Source organism: Halictus rubicundus, chromosome 4 (assembly GCF_050948215.1).
Source record: "Halictus rubicundus isolate RS-2024b chromosome 4, iyHalRubi1_principal, whole genome shotgun sequence".
In the NCBI taxonomy this organism is placed as follows: Eukaryota; Metazoa; Arthropoda; class Insecta; order Hymenoptera; family Halictidae; genus Halictus; species Halictus rubicundus.
In genome coordinates, this window is record NC_135152.1 from 11,913,414 (window position 1) to 11,932,731 (window position 19,318).

The following is a 19,318-nucleotide window of genomic DNA, read 5'->3' on the forward strand; positions in this document are numbered from 1 at the left end:
CGAATGTTTTGTAATAATGTCTTGAGGTAGGAATTTTTTGTTTCGAGTCAGAATGATTTTTATAATGTTTCTGAATCGTTGCCAGTAGGGGTAGTTGTATTCAGGTGTTGCTGAAAGCCAGAGTATTTATCCGGTACATTTATTTCGCAATTGTCGCCATATAAATATGACAAAATCGTAATTATTTAGGTTTTACGCAATATTTATTACGATACGAGTTTCAGCAAAGAAATTTATGAAATCGCTTTCTATGACTATATCGATGATTATAGAGTAAAAAGTTTGGAATCGGTCATCTGATCGACAATGGTAATTTTGATTTTATATTTGATGTAATATTTATGGTACCGATTGACTACGAACTGTATGAATTTGGAGGTCGAACTCGAACGAATGTTTAGAATATATAAATATGAAATCACTACCATGAGTGTATAACCTCCCGAAAGCTCAGTATAGAACCACCCCTATTTAGCACCCCTCAGTATCCCCAAACGGAAACTGAGATATTTCAGAAGTTCCCGAGCTTGTTTGCAGTAGGATTTGTTAATTGGGGTTAAAGTGGCCGACGAGTCCGCGTAATGAGTGTGTTTAGGGCCAGGAGACGATTTTTAATTGGTCTTGACAGGATGTGTTCCGGGAAAACGAGAATATAATATCGCGAGCTGGTTGCTATTTGCAATTAACCGGAGCAATCACGAGGATTTATTTATCGACGTGGCAGGCGGAACGTAGACCTCGTAAAACAGTCGGGGTTAACCTTTTAGGCTAATATGACATATAGGGACGGGAACCGCACTGCTTCACCGCAACGGCGGTTCCGCATACACGCGTGTGCTTTGTGCAACATGATGGAAACTTTACGTTACACGTTCGTTACACACTGTCTATTGATGCCCGGGCAAACTAAATGAACTGACGGTTCATCGGCGAACGTTCAACCCGGGGTCCGATCGTAATAGGGAACATTACAGATTTATTCGCGGCGCTCGCCGATCCTCGGAAATCCGAGGGAATCTTTTCCCCAATGAAAATCCGGGAACGATACATCGATTCAACGGTAATTTCAACTACTTAAGCTTCCTGTTCACTGGACCGCGGCGTCTTCATGCTAAATAAAATCTTTTTGCATCAGCTACAAGATATGAAATTTCTACGTTCGGTCTTTTCCTGAATAATTTTATTAAACTGGAAATTGTGTAACACACTCTTACATTTTCCTGATGTTCTGACTGTTTTATGTTTTATCCACTCATTTTTGTAATAAATACATGAAATACACAATCTCTCTTCTTGTGGAAGCTAATGCAATTTTCTTGCTAATAATCAAATAGAATTGTTGCGAATAAAAATGCAGAGACCCTGTGGAATATTACTGTTTTCTGAAAACTTTATACTTAGACTGCACATTTTATGCATTTATAAAGATGAATTCGTAGAATTAAAGTCAATGGAAAAATTAAAAGAATTTAAGTACATCGATATATTATTTTCTACTTATTACGATTATTGTATCGGAGGAGGAAATAAATTTCTATTTGGCTCATGTGTGCTGAAATTGATGCAGGAAATATTTTCCAGAAAGATCTTCAGTTTGTTTACGAGAATTGCGTATTTTCTCAAGAGACTCGAGCAAAATTGAACAAATAATAATCATGTCGCATATCACGTGATAATTTATCATATTCATGTGTATTATAAATCGTAAAAATTGCGTGTTCCTGAATATTTACTTTCTTACCCCGCAAGATGGAAAATTGAGACCATCAAACACATTAAAACTGGAAGATCGAGTTAAATTTGATGCAGTTTAATTTCGTGGTTGCTAAAAGCGTCTCACTCATGATTTATTATAGTAATGCAATCGTGTCCAACCCGGATCACGTGAACAAGTTCCCAGACAAGAGAAAAAAACGCATAAATGCGGGAGATATTTACGGGATCCTATTTACGTGGACCACCCTGGCTGAACAAATTTTTTTTTCTCGTCCCAGTGCCGAGAACTGGATGAACTTAATTGATGAAGCGATTACGCGAAAATGTAATTACTCGACCCTGTAAATGAAGATTAAGACACATCTTGTTTCTGTTTCAATGGAGTACCGTTCTTCATTAATTTTTATATGATTGAGAGCAGAACTTCTCGGCTACGCGATGCAAATCACTATTCACCATCGTTGGTAGAATTCTGATGACTGGCAGTATCATTTTCCAGAAAGATTAAGATACATACTATTCCTTTTTCAGTGAAGTGCCACCTTGCATTAATCAGTTTATAATTAGAAACAGAAACTTTTCAGTTTGCCCATGCAAATCAGTGTTTACTACAATCGGTAGAATTTTAATGACTAAAAAATTAACATTTTGAACGAAGGACTAAGATGTATTTTCAAAGGAGTATACCGTGCTTCGTTTCCGATGCAAATTATTCATGACTGAATCATCATTTCGTCTTGTGTTTATGGGAATGATTGTGGGAACGGGACAGAGAGGTATCACGCGCACAGATGCGCGAAACAAATAAAAGTCCATCGGGTTTCGTGTTCTGCGAGCCGGTTCCATTTTCCAAAATCGTTTAAAAACCCGGCTAAAAATTTCAATGTTTTTTTGCGAAAATAAATTTCATCCAAACCGAAGGGACTGAACAAATAGCTTCCTGTCCCTCGGAATTCCCGACCTTTCCCAACTCCGTGAAAAGCTAGTCGATCGTCGGGGTGAAAGCACTCGCCCTCATACAAAAAAAAAGAGAGAGAGAGACACGCGCGCGCGCACACACACACACAGAGAGAAACTATCGCAATTACGTATATATAAAGTTTGGAAAAAGCTAATCCAATACCTTGATTAATAGAAACTTCGCCCCGGAAATACAGAGTACGGTAATCTAATTCTACGGTATTAAATCAGCGGGAAGCTCTTCGATGTCCTGCTATACTTTCAAGTGGATTACAACCATGAAGTGAAATTCCATTTCGATTTACAAACGACGGAGAGCCTCGGTGTATGCTCGATCCTTGTTTATCCTTTCGCATGAATAATAAACGGTCCATGCCTATGGGCGCGTGAAAAACCCTGATCAACCCCCTAAGTTTACCCCCAGTTTCTTATTTCCATTATTGCGGCTTCACCTTCACCTTGGCACGAGGACACTGGGCTTTTCGTTTATGCGACGCGTCCGTAGACTCGGAGAGGTGACTTCTGTTTAGACACAAACATGCAGTTACTTAAAACTGCTCAACTTTGAACGCATAACTTTCGAACCAGTCAATTCCTCGCCTTAAAACTTCGATTTTTGGCATTTTCTCGTCAAGATGTACAAGATTATATATTAAAAAGTTAAAAATTTCTGGGTTGCCGAGGTGAAGTTTAACCATTACCTTCGACAATTCAAAATTGCCTAAATAGTACGTCTATTATTTATAGATCTAATGTACGTTTATTATTTTGTCGTCTTGAGTAAAAATACAATTTAAAAAATTCGAAGAAATTTAAAATTTAATATTTAAAAACCAGCAATCCACCATTAAAAATAAAATTCCAGGGAAACACAGTGTCCAATACAACATTATAAATATTATAAAATACACGAATACATATATTTTTACCCTCCGCTGGAAATATGATTTTTCACTAACGTCGTCTGCAGCTATTTTTCATTTTGTAGCCTAATTTTTTGTATCGTTTCAGTCTGTAAAAAAATCCGAAAGAAATTCTGAAGTACTACTTGAAGTACTATTGCTATATTTTTCGCATAAGGGATCTTTTGGTGAATGAAAGAAATATCTTATATTTTACATTCGACAAAATCAAACATAAAAACAGGGATTTACATAAACATCCAGGAGCGACCGATTTGTCGCGTCGTCGATTGAATAGTTTCGATTTCGCGCGATTTCGAGTCGAACGCGTGCAAAAGGATGGATGCACCGATTGACTAGCTCAATCTTCCCGATGCAGAGATTAACATGAACCATCATTCGATGTATCGGCGAGTGGGATAGGTGCGTCCCGTATTTTTTAAAGGTCGCCCGCGTCCCGGGATCGTTCGACGCGCGGCCTTCGTTGTGCTGGCCGAGTGTTTGGCCGTTTTTATACAGAGCATCAAAAATGAGAGCGAAGCCGCGGCAGTAATAGAAGATCAGTTTTATGGCATGTTCAGGCATTTCCATATTAAATCACGCTCGGCGGGAACGTGAACGCGGTTATAAAGCCACAAAGGCGGCTCATAAAATATAAAAAACACGAAATTGCACGGGTGTAATTCATGTCCCCGTGTGTCGGACTCGCGGAGCCGAATCAAAGGTTACAAAACGCAAGCGCCCCTCTCTTCGCCGTACACCTGGCCCACCGAATAATCTGATTAGACACAATACAAAGATTTGCATGGGCAGCGGCCGCTCTCTTTGAACGCCACGCGCACCGAAAAATATTAACGTTTCCACAGTGTCGGTGAAATCTAGTTCGCGTTCTTTTGCCTGGCTTCCGGTGAATATTCAACAGCCCCCAATAAGACCAATTCGCGTTTCCGGCCTGGAGCTCCGGCGCGGAAAATCGATGGAACCGCCGCGCGATTGCCTCATTTTTTAAATAATTGAACGGACAGCTCATTACTCTGTTGCGAAAAAGTTTGGCACTGTGTTCTAGGCAGTCTTTATACTGTTTCAATGTCGAGGTAAATTTTGCATCGGCATTTACGTTTGGAAGCTAGTGAATCGTTAAAATATTAACCCCTCGACTTTTTTCGCCGCCACAATTTACAGCTTAGAGCTCTTTGTCCCCAATAATTTTTTAGAACAAGATTTATACGCGTTGCACATTCACAGTAATTTCAATGCTTAAATAGTAATAACTGAGCTCAATTTTGGCGTAGTGCATACAACCTATCGATAACGAATTTTATTTTAACGTCGATATTCATACTAATAAATAATTTTATTTATGAATTATTGTGCAATAAATAGTAATAATAATATGAATTATTGTTTGAAGTTTGCTTCATTAGTCTGACTCGATAAAATTCGCACAGAAGTTCGCGAGGCTTGTCGAACAATCAAGTAATTATGATTGATTGATAATTTGCAGAAAATGGTCCGAGAGCTTTATCCACGCTTATCCACGATAAACATCTTATCGTGATCCGTTCTTTATGTGCGTGCGGTGGCATTGTACTTTTTATCACGTTGCTCAAAATGCAGCTATTTCTGAATGCTGTTGTCGCCAATATCAAAAGGCACGAGACGCGGAGGGGAGGGATAAAAAAGAGGTTAATCAACCGCGAGCCCGGGGAATTTGTTATACACGGTTGTGCTGCGCCGGAAACAACACGGACAGACAATGTTTTCACCGTTTATTGAGTGGTTAAACGCGGCCGTCTTGCCCTCCCTCCGCCCCTGCTGCATATTCCCACGTTTTAACAGAATAAATGCCCGTTTACACGGTGTTGTTCCGAGAGCTGAACAAACATTTTATGCCATTCGAAACAATGAAAGTAGGGGTCGGGTGCATTTTAATATGCCCCGCTTAACAATTAATCGACACCAGAGGAAAAAAGAATAAACGTGTACAGATGAACCGTACGCGTCGACCAAACAAATACATTCTCGTGACCGAAACATTCGTTGGCCAATTTTAAACGCGTCGAACTGCTTTTAGAATAATACCTAATCGCCTATGGCCAGTTTTCCTAATGCTCACTTACGGATTCTAAGGATAAGACAAAGATTAAATATGTAAATACAGAAATTATTTTGACGCGTTCAACAAATTTCTGAATCAACAGAAAAGCATCGAGTCGCTTCTAGAATCGTTCTAAATCACCCTGGCAAGCAACTCGACGATCCGCAAAAGCCATTCTCTGCGATCTTCCCGAAACGCAGGGACAAAACAAAAACGTGTGCAGAACAATCATACGCACCGAGCGAACGACATTCCCCAATTTTGAACAAATTTTTCACTGAACGCTTCTCGCACAGCTTCTAGAACCCTTCCAAATCACCCCCGGCAATCGTCCGGATGATCAAACGAAGGCACTCGGCAACGATTTTTCCGTTTCGATCGCTCGTTGACACCCACGTGACACTCGAAAGCGGTACAACTCGTGCCGCGGCAGGTCGGCTGGAACACTGAAACGAAAAATCCCTCTTATCTCGCAGCTCGCATCCCTCGCGACAGTATTTGCGAACGACCTGTCCATCAACCAGCCTCCCCTCTCCCCCCTTCGCCGATGATTCGTAGCGATCGAGGACCTGCTCGGAATAATTGAAAATGTCCAAAAAACGCGGCGCCGCCGGGATCAGAAAGCAGACAGAGAAAGAGAAAGAGAGAAAGAGAGAATCAGAGGAGTGGGGTTAGGTTAACGTTCGAGGCCTAATTTATATGTTAATTCGCCGAGCAAACGATTCCCGGAATGGCTTCAGGTAACACAGGGATCGGACTCGATCTCGTTCGTTTCTCGTCCGCCCTTCGTTATCGATCTCTCGAAGCAGAGAAGTTTCCCGCTGATGAGATACACAGGGCCGAGCGCTATGGCCCGCACACATGGGAAATTCTGGTAATCCGGGTAATCATTACTTGTAGGACACCACTCAGACATGCATGGAATACGACGAAAAAATGACGAACGACGCGCCGCGCACATGACTCCCGGAACAGACGCGTCGTGTCTCTATCGATCTTTCGTCTTTTTTTTCCCGCCGTTTTTTTACTTTGTGTTCTTCTTCTTCGTTTTGTTTTCTTTTTTTAGTTTTTTTTTTGGTCCGCGAGGATCGGTTGTTCCGAGGAGTGCAACTCCACCCGCTATGCGATTCTTTTTTTTTCTTTTTTGGTTTTTTGGTCCTTCGAGTCTTTTTTTTGGCCGGGTTTTTTGTTACACGCCGGCCGCGAGAGCCCGCCCAGGAGGAAGAATGGAGCGATACTTTGATGCGCCGACGCTCCCGAGTTTTGTTACACAGAAAAAACAAATTCTCCCGATGTTGTTTTATAACGACGGATTTCGACGCACCCCCGCCGACGTTTGTTCGCGACCAGCTTTGCGCGCGGATATTTGTCCCTTCTGCTCTCGATTTTTGTGCCTGATGGCGCAACGGCCGGATACCTTTTTCCCTTTTTTCGCGTGTTTCACACCGGCGGAAAATCGGATCTTGCGGACCGGGGTCGGGGGAGGGTGGGTAGACCGCGGTGGGACGCGGTAATGACAATTTTTGTTGACTTATTGTACGCACGATTATTGAACCACTGTTTCAAAAATTCTTTTGGAAGCCGAGCAATTTGTTCGGTTGGATCGAAGGTAATTTGCTTAATTTTTGTAGTGTGTTTCGTTGATGTATTCTGAATTTCTTGTTGCCGACTATTATTTTAAACAGTTAGGACTGAAGTTAAAATGAAAATATTACCGATGCATACCTTTTCGCCCAGCGTTTTTCGATTAGTGTTGCGAGATTCTGTGGTGGATAGTTCTCCGACAGATTTTAATCTTGCTTTACTTGGATTAATTTTAATTTGCAAAAAAAAAAAACTGAAAAAATCGTTGCATCTATAATTTTTCAATATTTGCCTTGCCAAATTGTTTGCGAAGTCAATAGTTATTGAAATGAAAAGTAGAAGCTATGTACGATCGTGTATTAAAATGCATATAATCATCAACTCTTCTGAGCACGTCAATTCGAGGAGCGAAAAAGTATTGATGTAAACCTTTACTTAAATATAAATTGTTTAGTTCATTTTTAAGACTACTGCGAACTGTTCAACGATATTTTGTTGTCCAAGTGTTAGTTTTCCAGAAAATGAAGTGAACAATTTTGACGAGAGTACGCGTCCTATAGACTAGGAATTGTCTGGCGCGTCTGATCATGGCTGGCCAATTCTACTTGTAAATTCTACCATCCGGGAACCTCATGAATTGTAAAAATTGACTTTCCCTTGAACGAAGCCTCATTTCACAAAATTCTATTCTATGCAATTCTATATTTTACTCTTCAAGCTTCTCCATTTCACATTTGGTCTACTGTTCGATCTACTATCGTTTCCGTCGCAAATGCATAAAATTCAACCAGTCATAATTGGTCTGAAATAAAATGTTTTACCAGGATTCAGGAAGATCGAACCCTCTAGATGGGACCCAGGGCTCGATCGTCTTCGATAGAAGCTCGGTCGCCTTTCGGCGCGGCGCGTCGGATCCGTCGGGCCTCCATCGCCCGATATTTAGCTTGTTTTCGCCTGTCGGCGCTTCCGAGGGAATTTTAATTAAGCGATTTAACGCGGGCAAACGGGACCAGCGGAATAGAGGAATTTAATTTTTTAAAATAACCGTCCGCGCGGAGCGGGGCGGACGCGCGGTTGTTCCAGAGGCGGCCCTCGCGAGCGCCAACGTGAATGCGTTTTAATTTCGCGCCCGGGCAACGGTATCACTCCGCGTATTTAGCCCGGTCTATTGAAAATCCATAGGCGGTAGAATATCGTTAAACGTGTGTCGGGAACAACTTAAAAAAAAATATTAATAAACTGATGAAAAGCGGCATTGTATCCGCGCGGAAAAATAATCAACGCTAATTGAAGCTCGCCGCGCCGCGCGCGCACACCGCGGCGATGATGCGGAAAAACAATGCCGGCGGCCGGGGCGCCGGTTTCCTGTGCGTGGGCATCGATTAAAAATTAATCATCCCAATTACACAGGCTTTTTTCCGCGAGACGGCGTACCATTTGTTGCTGTAATTGAATCTCGAAAAATTCAATGCATCGAATATCACTGTCCGTAATGCAAACCGAACGCGCCGTTCCGCGAAATTTACGATATTTATGCCCGCATTATTATTACAGATTTTCATTATTGCGCCTCTATTCGCAACGGACCCCTTCCTGTTGGCCCCGTTCCGTGGGATTCTATAGAATGTAATTGAATGAAAAATATTTTTTTTTTTTTTTTTTGTTGAATCCACCACGTGTATCCAGCGCGCCCCGGTCAGCGAGCACGCGTTGAAATTTTCCGTTCCGTTCGCCCCCTTCGCTTATCCGGCGGAATCCATTTTTAAAGAAGGAAACAGCGGGCAGAGCGGTCTTACGCGGATGTTGCCGCGGACGCGAGCTATTCCCGCTCAATTAGCGAAATTACTCCAATTGAAATTTTTCTTCTCGCACGGCGTGTATCATTTTTCTTTTAATTCTTTCCACGCGGTCACGCTCACGTCCTCCGCCGAGCCTTATTTATTGCCGCGCAAGCGTGCGCCGGATTTTATTGTTGCTGACGCTTTGGGGAAGAGCTCAGCTTCTAATTTTGAATCTCATATTCTTCATCCGCGATTTTAGATTTCATCGAAAATCTAATAATTGTGAAAAGAAAATGGGAAACAATGGACAGTCAGTTCATTTAAATTTCCTTGACCCATTGCAATCGAATGACGGCTCTTAAATGCCGCTGAAAATCACAGCAAATACCGTAATACCATAATTGATACCTATTTCTATGTAATCAATATGCGTTTAATATACTGCTGAAAATTTATGTGCGGAAGAAACAAATTCAATTTCATCCGCATGAAAGGAAAAAAATCGTCTGCAATGGAAACGTTCTCGTATTCGATGTCCAGTGTCGCATCAATCGCGCAAAAATGTAGAATGAAAAATATTCGGAACGAAGCAATTTTGAGTGGGAGCTATCGCAAAGTTGTCGAAGTTGACAATTACAGAGGCTTTAGCCACGATAGCCGGCAAAAAATTACGCTCGCGTATATTCGAGCGCCGGATCACGTCCAAAGGAAACGATAAAAGGCAACCATAATAACTCTTTCCCGCGTGAGCTGTTGCGAGCAGAAACAACCGCTAAACTGGAATGTCGTTCTCATCGGTGATCCACGAGCTGGCCGTTCAGCCTATAATGGGCCTTTCCGAAACAGTGGCCGCCATGAGGAATGAATCGTACGTGACCGATCGAGAATACGATCGTCCCATAGACCACAAAAATTAACTCTGGAACGACATTCTGGAGCTGCCAGCCGCTCCGCAACATTTGTTCATCTTGGACGTCCACGGACGTGACAATAAACATTGGACTGTCGAACCAGCTCATACACAATTGCTTTTCATCACAAAATTGCTCAGACCATTAATTATTTCTTTCATTTAAATTTCTATTATATTCAAAGAAATAAATTTATTGAAACATTGCCCCATAAATGCAACCTCAATACCATGTACCCGCCATTTTGATATAGTTCTGGAAAAATATTAGAAAATATTCCAATCTAATTTGGGTCCCTCGCGACCCCATTATAGGAAATGAAAAGGTGTCACGCGTTAGTATGAAGCACAGTTTTGTCAATCGGATTCCGGTGACCAGAGCTCTTCGATAGAGACCCGGTACCGGACACCGTCGACTTTATTTGTTAAATTACTCGCAATTAATGATTAATTCCTTTGTTAATGGCAAACAACGGTGTAATTGCTAATTACAAATTAATTTAGCCGGGCCGGGCAGACGGGACGCGCGGCAGGCGTAATTCGAAATTAATTACTATATGATCCGTGATTTAAATTTATAATCCTATTCGGCCGGCATTCTAATTTCCGAGTTATTACCGTTGCTGTCCCAATTTCGATTGGGGCTCCCGGCCATTAATACGTTCATCCCTTGCACGGTTGATCACGCGAAATTAGGGATTTCCTTGCGACAAAAGCTGTTTAAAAGCGAAACGCTTCCCAATCCTGCGCCCCGGCACCGTGTTACATGCAATATTCAGTCACGCGCATGTACACGGTGTTCACGCAAAACCCGCTTGGGACTGTGCAATTTTACCGCTGCAGGAAATTCAGTTAGATACGGAAAAAGACCGATACTTTGTTACTTTCAATGAATTTCTTAAATTGAAAATTATTTCTCGCTCGCTAAACTCTTTTTCTGTGGATGCGAGATACTCAAAATTGACTATCTTCTACTCAAATAATTTTCATTCTTATTTCTATCTCTCCTTATTGCAAGTAGACTGTAAAATTTAACGTATAGATTTGTAACTTCAAAGTGTATCAGTTATCTTAACTATATTTTCAAACTTTGAACATGTTCATATTGTTGGGCTAGGACGATTCTCAACGTTTTACGGAACGCAGGTATTATACTTTTCTTTAAAATAACAAATCATATAACACTCTACAAAATGAAGCCTATGAAATAAGATAGAATTGGATTTTCTTTACCCGTGGTCATAATAAATCAAAAATAAAATGACATACGGTTAAATTCTACCGAACGAAGAATTTTATAATTCTTGTTTTACATTTTCGATACCAGGTACTCGATACCATGATTTCCAGAAACCACAACGAAACGTCTGCAAATTCAACAGATTCCAGTTCTGTTGAGTTATAAAAATTTCAAGAGTAGTAAGAATTTCAAAGAATGTAGAATAAAATTTCATTTCACAAGAGTCGTATAAGCTTTATGAACACGGTGATCCACCAACATAAAAAAGAACAGTAGAATTTTCTAAAAGGCTGCTTTCGTTCGTAATCTTTACGCTGTACAATTTTCGAGTATAACGGCTACAACCTAACTGTTCGCAACACTATCGTCTAACTTGATTTATTACATTTAACCCTTTGCACTCGAAGCCATTTTAACTCTAAAACGAAACATTTCTTCCGACCTAGAATAGGTCAAACATTTCTTCCTTCTATATATATTTTTTCATGCTATACATACGAAAATGGTGCAATTCACTCGTACAAACAAATTTAATAATGTAAAAAATATTTTGCATAATGATACAGGAATTTTTAGCGGCGCCTTACAGTCGCCATTCGAGTGCTAAGGGTTAAAAATAAATTCTTATTATGACCAGCCCTTGTGAAAATGTATACGACCCAGAAGGGTTGAAACAGCAACCACCACGACAAACTTTAAGCCACTACAATACAGATTAAACATTTCACCAAAAGTCCCAGTCAGAGGGGCACACAAACAGCAAAAGAAAAAGGCTCAATCTCAAGCTGACTCCATTTCCATGCAAGGGGTAGATTGCCCTCGATCTCGAACCGGTTGCTTAGAAGACTCTTCGAAGACGACTCACCCCATAGAGCCGATAACCATGGTCCATGGCAGGGAAACTCGGCGAAGGGATAATACCGAAAAACCGAAGCTCCGCCACGACAAACAATACGGGGGTAGAGATCTGGATCGGGAAACGTTCGCGTTCCTCGTAAACGTTGGCTGGAACGGTATCCCGAGTTCCTTGTCGGTGGTCGTTCCCTTCGAAAATCCCTCGGCCGTATTCTCTAAACGATAAAGACTTCGGTGATAAACTACCCCTCGCTGCTGCCGAAAAATCGGCGGTCTTCTAGCTGGAGAAAGAAAGAGAGAGAGAGAGAAAGAGGGAATGGGGGTTGGTTTGGTCGGTACGGTAGGTGCCGGTAGTACCAGCATCTAATCAAGCAATAACTATTTGTCAGTTCCCCGGGCAACCTAAATCCAAGCTAATTCGACATCCGTGTCGGACACAGATTCGCTATCGGGTATCTCTTTCTATCTGGACGACAGCATATTCGCATTAGCCAGCCCCGCAACCCACGCTCGATCGGCGCTCTCGACCACCGTCAGCAGTCTCTCCTCTCCTCTCCTCTCCCCTCGCCGATATTACCCTCCTGTGATACTCCTTCTACCATCCGAGAACTCTCATTCACTCCAACCGTATACGCTCTGTCCTCCCCCTTTCTCCGTCCTTTCTTTCCTCGTTCCGTACCCCCATCCCTCTCTCTCCCTCTCTCTCTCTCTCTCTCTCGGTGTTCCCTTCCGATGTCCCATAGACTCCCCTTCTCGCTATATCTCTCTCTCCGCTGTTGATCCCCCCCCCCCTTCTGCCATGCCGTTGATCTCTGCTCGCTGTCGACTAAGTACGCCATATACCCACGTGCATCACACCATAGGACCAGATCTCGACACGATTAGGGCGGTACTCAATTCGACGTTTCGTCGATTCGGCCCCTTCTTTCTTTTCTCGAACGATCGCCAAGACCCGTCCTCTATATGGCCCCGGTCCGGTGACGTTTTTACCCCGAAGCGACCCACGACGACAGAGCCACCGTAAATGCGACAACCCTTTCCGTGTGAGCCGGGAACTGCCACTGCCGAAGAGCCACACCGAACCACGGCTACCCAGGATTCACCGTTCGATTGTGTCCACGGTTTTTACATCGTAAGCTGCATCCCCGATCTTCCTCTTTTTTTTTTCAGTCGTCTTAATGCCGACGATCTATTCCTGCGATCGAGAGGCGAGGGGTTGGTTTTGCATTCCTTTGAGAAGCGGGGCTCGGGAGGCGGAAACGGCCAGTTGTGAATTTTATTTGTCTCGGACTGCGGAACAGGGAAAATGTGATGCTGCATTTCTGTGCATTTCACTGCAATTCTCGGTCCTCTGAATTTTCTGTGAATTTTGTGATCGATTAGCTACGCTCTTCAAGGGTTGATTTTCTTAGTCTGAACGTAAGCGTTCCGTTTTTGCGATGATCGTGAATCGATAGGGAGTGCGGGGGTTGAAGGGGTGGCTTTCTTTATTTTCTTGAGAAACCAGCTTCGAGAAGCGGATATCGGGTTGTACTAAATTTTGTTTGGGTTGCAGAAGAGAACTTGATCTTTTAGAAATTTTTAGCTTTTTAAAATGGATTAATTAATTTGCAACCCTTCTGAATTGTTGATTTTTAAAAAATTGAAAGCTGTGAAAAGTTGTGGCTGTACGATCCCGTTCAAACGATAGACAAGGATGTTTAGAGAGACGGGGGGTGGGTGCATTTTTTTAAAACAGAATTTAAATAATTTCCCCAATCTTGAACTTCAGATGAGAATGAGAACAATACAACACCGCCGAAAATACCACTGTAACAATTCTCAGTCTTTTGTAATTTGAAGATTTCTGTTTAAAATTGCGAATACCATTTTGTACTCTTTTTTCCTTCTGGTATCTAGCACAGTAACAAACGAAATAGAATCCTCACTATCGCATGCTGAAGCGCCCCCCCCCCAGTATTCTTCCTCCAGAGACTTCCGATATAGTTTCATGTTTGGAAGCAATTACGGGTTGCATTGTACATCATATTTTCATAATGATCCACGGGTTACGTTTTAACGCCAATTAACGCTGGTTGCATTATTACAGTCTAACAATGCATCTTCGTGGTGGTTGGTAATGCAGCGTCCACACGAAATAGTAAATCAATCTTATCACGACGATTATGGCCGCCGATTACGATCTACCTTCGGGATTTATGTTGAATATATTTTTCTGTTGAATATTCTTAACATCTTTATGCGCCGACTATTAGCAGTGAATCTTCTAGTTGTGGTTTAACTGCGGTTCGTGAAGACGTCCAATTTTATGCGAAATTAAACGGTAAACTCGAATAAGAATCTACTAATTTTACAACCATTTTGCTCAACTAGGTGCGTTAGGATTTTTGATGTAACAAAAATCATTACGCGAATTCTTTGAACAAGCAAACTGTCTGTTTGAAATAATTGATCCAATCATTCGCAATTCGGAATATTTATGGGTCCCGTTACCGTAACCATCGATCCATATCCAGCCAGATTTTTCGTCGGCGAATTTGTTACCCGGCCCGCTGTAAACGTTATTATTTACACGCAAGCCTGACAAATTTCCATCCGCGACAAAAATCGCTGTTTGCTTTCATTAAAACGTTCCATAGGAATATAAATACATCACGGCGGCGCTCGAACGAAATTAGAATTTATAATTCCGGCCCGGGATATCGCGCGTGCAATTTCCCACAGCAATCCTTTTTTTCGCCCCGTTTGCCCAGCATTTGGTTAATATAAATCGTTTTTCCAATCGGTGCCGCGAAAAATGCGAAAAACGAGATTTCTATCTATTTTCTAAATCGATTAAACGATCAAAACACCGTATCCTTGGAATTCTCGTTTAAGAAGGTGCAAAAACGAACTGGAAAATTTTCATTGGGAATTTGTTGCGTGAAGTTCAAAGTATGCAAAACAAATTTTTTCTTTTCAACACCGCACAAAATGGCGGCGTCCTAGCCAGTTCTTCAGGCAGACTTCATAGACATTGTTTAGACAATCTTTCTGACATTTGGTGCATAAATTCCACAATTTTTACTGAAACCATTGAAAAATTTTTGTGGATATTCTTCAATACGCAGTGTAAAAATAACGATTTTTAAGAAGTGATAATTTGTGATATTATGGTGAATATTTGATCAAGAGCCTCGAATCGCAAGGAAAGCTTCGACTGAATCGCCAACCGCTGCAGCGATATTTTGCAAGTAAAAAAATATATGTTATCCCACTTCAAGATGCAGACGACAAATCCCACTGAAGAGAATTTCGATTCGATGGTTCATTTCCCCAGGAAAAAATCGCAAACGCAAACCGACCGTGACAATCGGAAAGAGCAACGTCGCCGCCGTCGCGTCGATTTCTCTTTCAGCTCTCGGGTTCTTCGTTTTGTTCGAGCGTATAGCTCGGGTTCGATTCGAGCACGGAAACAGGCTCGCGCGACGCTCGGAATAATTCCGAACAAATATTATTTACAGCACTATTAAAGTTCATTCGCGCGAGACGGCCGCGTTAAACGGCGAGCGTTTACACCGCGTCCGGGCCGGTGTTTGCGGATGTAAATAACAATCCCGGGGTGCTCTCTCTCTCCTTCGCGGCTCCTGTACCCGCGGCGCTGCTCCCCGCGCCGTCATTCTACGCGTTATTCCGCGCCGACGGACGAAATCCCCCGCGCCGATGGAAAAGTTCCCTTATTTGCATCGGTTATTGTAACGTTTTGGAGAATGTAATTCGTTACCGCGACGGAATCCCGCGCGGGTTCCCGGATTTTCAACTTGCCATTTGGTATTCCGGTTGTACCTCAATTACGAAATACCGTCGTGGCCTTCCGCGACGTCGACGATGCTGGCGGGAGCATTGAAAAATACGGGGCTGCGCGAGCGCACTGGAAAACGGTGTTAATTTTATCATGCCGTTTCTCGGTGACGTTCCTATCGGTACACTTTCCACCCCTCCCTCTCTCTCTCTCTCTCTCTCTTTCTCTCTCACTCCTCTCTTCCCTTTTTCCCCACCCCTCGTTCGTCCCTTTGTCACCGTCTCTTTAAACTTCGCGACGAGGGAACTCGTTCCATTTTAATTAGCGACAACATGGGCGGGAATAATTTATTAGATGTTTTTTGGTAATCTCCGCGGAGCTCGGAAGAGGATTAACAGGGTGGGGAACACTTTGATAATTTCGCAATTAAATGTGTAATCACCGGAGCGAGCGCCGCCGCGTTTGTTCCGCGTTGTTCGATCCGCAAGACGCGGCGAATGTTTTAATAACGTATAATGGGGGCTTGCTTTCCTCGCGCCGCGTTAGAAACCGGAAATGAACGTGCGAATTTCTTTTCCGCACTGGCTTTCGGGGATATGAGCGCGATTACAACAGCGAAGATGAACGGAGGTGAATGTATTCGACGTCATCGATCGGTGCAGCATTAGTAAAATTCTTGTTGATCGATTCGGAGAAGTTCGAATTGTATAAAATCCTTTCGTTCCTATCAATGCTTTCAACTGGATGTGTCTAAATCAAATTAAACTGCACTCGATTTTATGGAATACTGCAATTCGCTGATCTTTTAAGACTTCTGTTTCATATCATATAACTAATAAATAAAATCAATAGATAAAAGTACAAAAAAATATAAAAATACACATCAAAATATAAAAGTATACAAATACATATAAAAGTAAAAAAATCACGCAGAAATAAAAGACTGATACTGAAGGAAGAAATCAAAATTCTACCAAAGCGTCGAATTGCGAATCGCTAAAGTCGCGTATTTAGAGTGTTGTGCAATTGTGTAAATTATAATGACCACTGAAGATAGCGTTAAAGAACAACTGCGCGTGAATTTAGATTGCTTTTCGTTAATGCCAATTGCAAGCTGAATGTAACATTGCACATTGGCGATTGCATTAACACGTTGACTGCCATGTCACACATATGTGGGTGACGGAATTATTTGTCCAGGTTTTAAAATGAATTGTCACGTTAATATATTCATTGTACCAAATTTGATTAGAAAGTTGGTGGATTACTCAATATCATACATTTAATTTTTTCAATTTTTATTTCATTCAATAACTTAATTCGATTTTATGGAATTTTTGAGGCTCCTAGTTTGGCAGTCAAAGTGTTAAAGAACATTTTCACACGGATTTCGATTGCTCTCTGCGAATATTAATTGCACGGTGAATGTACACCACCGTTAAGAACGCGTTCGCGAGTCCTTTTTCGGCGCGATCGAGGAACGAGAATCGGTATCGATTAATTCGAAGGCGAAGGGTCGGCCGCGGATCCGGTTCTGTAAACCGAAACGTGCACCACCGACTCGTAAAACACGTCGCTCGATGCTTTCGGGAATTAAACGCATCACGTAACAGGAAGCTGCGTTCGGCGAATCCTTAATTCGCGAGACTGAAGGACACCCTGACTCGCGTGCGCCCGCAGATAACCGGCGGATACCCTGCGCTAATTGAGCGATAGTCTTCGACGATATTCACTATTCCACACTTTTCTCTCGCACTCCATTTCGACACGCTTGCCGACCGGATTGCGTAAAGACAACCATCCGAAATTAGATCAAACCCTTATGCTTCTTTACCCTTTTTGTACTCGATACTTTAGCCACATTAACCCCATGCATTTAGTTTGTGATTATAATAATTGGAAATTCTTCGTCGTTCAGAATTTCATAGAAGAAGAAAGATAGTTTATATTTATTGTATGCTTATGTTTTCTCCAAAGGATATATATATATACCAACTACAACAAAATAGAATTTTATTTCGATTTAAAGGAAATTAATAACATACATATTTAACAGACTCTGTTCAGAATCTTGTTAACATCTGTTGATTGCAATTCCCGCTAGAAGTAGTTATTTTTGGACGTTCAAAGAAATTTATACTTTTTCGAGATTGTTATCTTCTTCCTGAAGCGGTACAGCCACTCACGGTAATATTCGGCCACTTTTAAAGGGGCGATAACATTTTCGATATCGAACCGTATTACTTGGATTTAGAACATCGAGTTAGAACAATTTACAAAATTGCGATTGGTCGGAATCACAGAGAAAGTACTAAAAGTTGTTGCTGACAAATATTTCGTGTGGGCCGATGATGAAAATTCATAAAATAAATTATGTAGATCCGTATGAAATAGCAACAACCGAATCATGAACACAGCCTTACCAAACCACTTTTCGGAGAAGAAACAAAACTGAGCCTGCTCTCAGACTCAAAGAAGAAGCTCACAGCACGCTGGCAATCTTAGCGAAATTCAATCGATCAGGGTTGCACGTAGGTTCGGCGCAAAAGCCAAATGATATTCGCACCCCCGGCCAAGTAGACAAGCGCAAAGATGGATTCGTCGGCGTCCGCCGAAAAATATTCGGCAAACAATGCCCGACGGCCGAGAAAAAAATCTCGGACTGGAATCCAGAAGCAATATATCAAGAGAGTCGATCCGGGCCCGGAGAAAGTGGCGTCGGTTTCGCGGTGTCGGCTCGCTGATTGGCCGTCGCGGTCGAGTGAAATGGACGTTGCAAAATGACCATACCGGCGAGCCGGCCCGGAGCCGGAGCCGGAGCCGGAAAAATCCTGAAGAGACGCGGGATTATCATAGTCGTTAATCATTCGCCGGCGTGCCGCGGCCCGTTCGCGGTGTAAACGATCCACCGCGATCCACCTCGATCCTCCTCGATCGTCCCCCGGGGCCCTCGGTTCGCCATGGGAACGCGTAAATCGTTCCGAGGACGTATTAGAAAGCCGAGGAAGCGAGAACGGATCGGGGCCGAGTGAACGCCGCGCCGGTAACGAGAACAGGAATTTCGGGGAGATACATGTGTCCAGATAGCCGAGGCAGCCTCTAAAATGAGATATCGCCTTCTCCCTAATGAACATCTTTATCGAATTAATTTATCATTCGTCTTTGGTTGCGCGTCGCGTATCGGCCCGCGGAATAGTAAACGTCTCGTCTCGTCTCGTTGACGCGCGACACAGCTGTCCGGCCCGGTTCTCAACGGGCCGCCATTTTCTAGCATGGAAACCAATTAACTCTAATTATCGATATTCCGGGCATTAGCGCTATTGCCGGTGCGCGGCCGATCCCATCGCTGGCAATTAAAACGCGATCGAGCGCTCTCCTGAATTAAAAAAGTGGGGGCGGCCGGGTACACGCCGATTCGAAAGCTGACCGACTGTTCCTCGATTTTGAAATCGCGGTTCTCGGGGCTATTGTTTTCGTTCTACTTCGTTTTA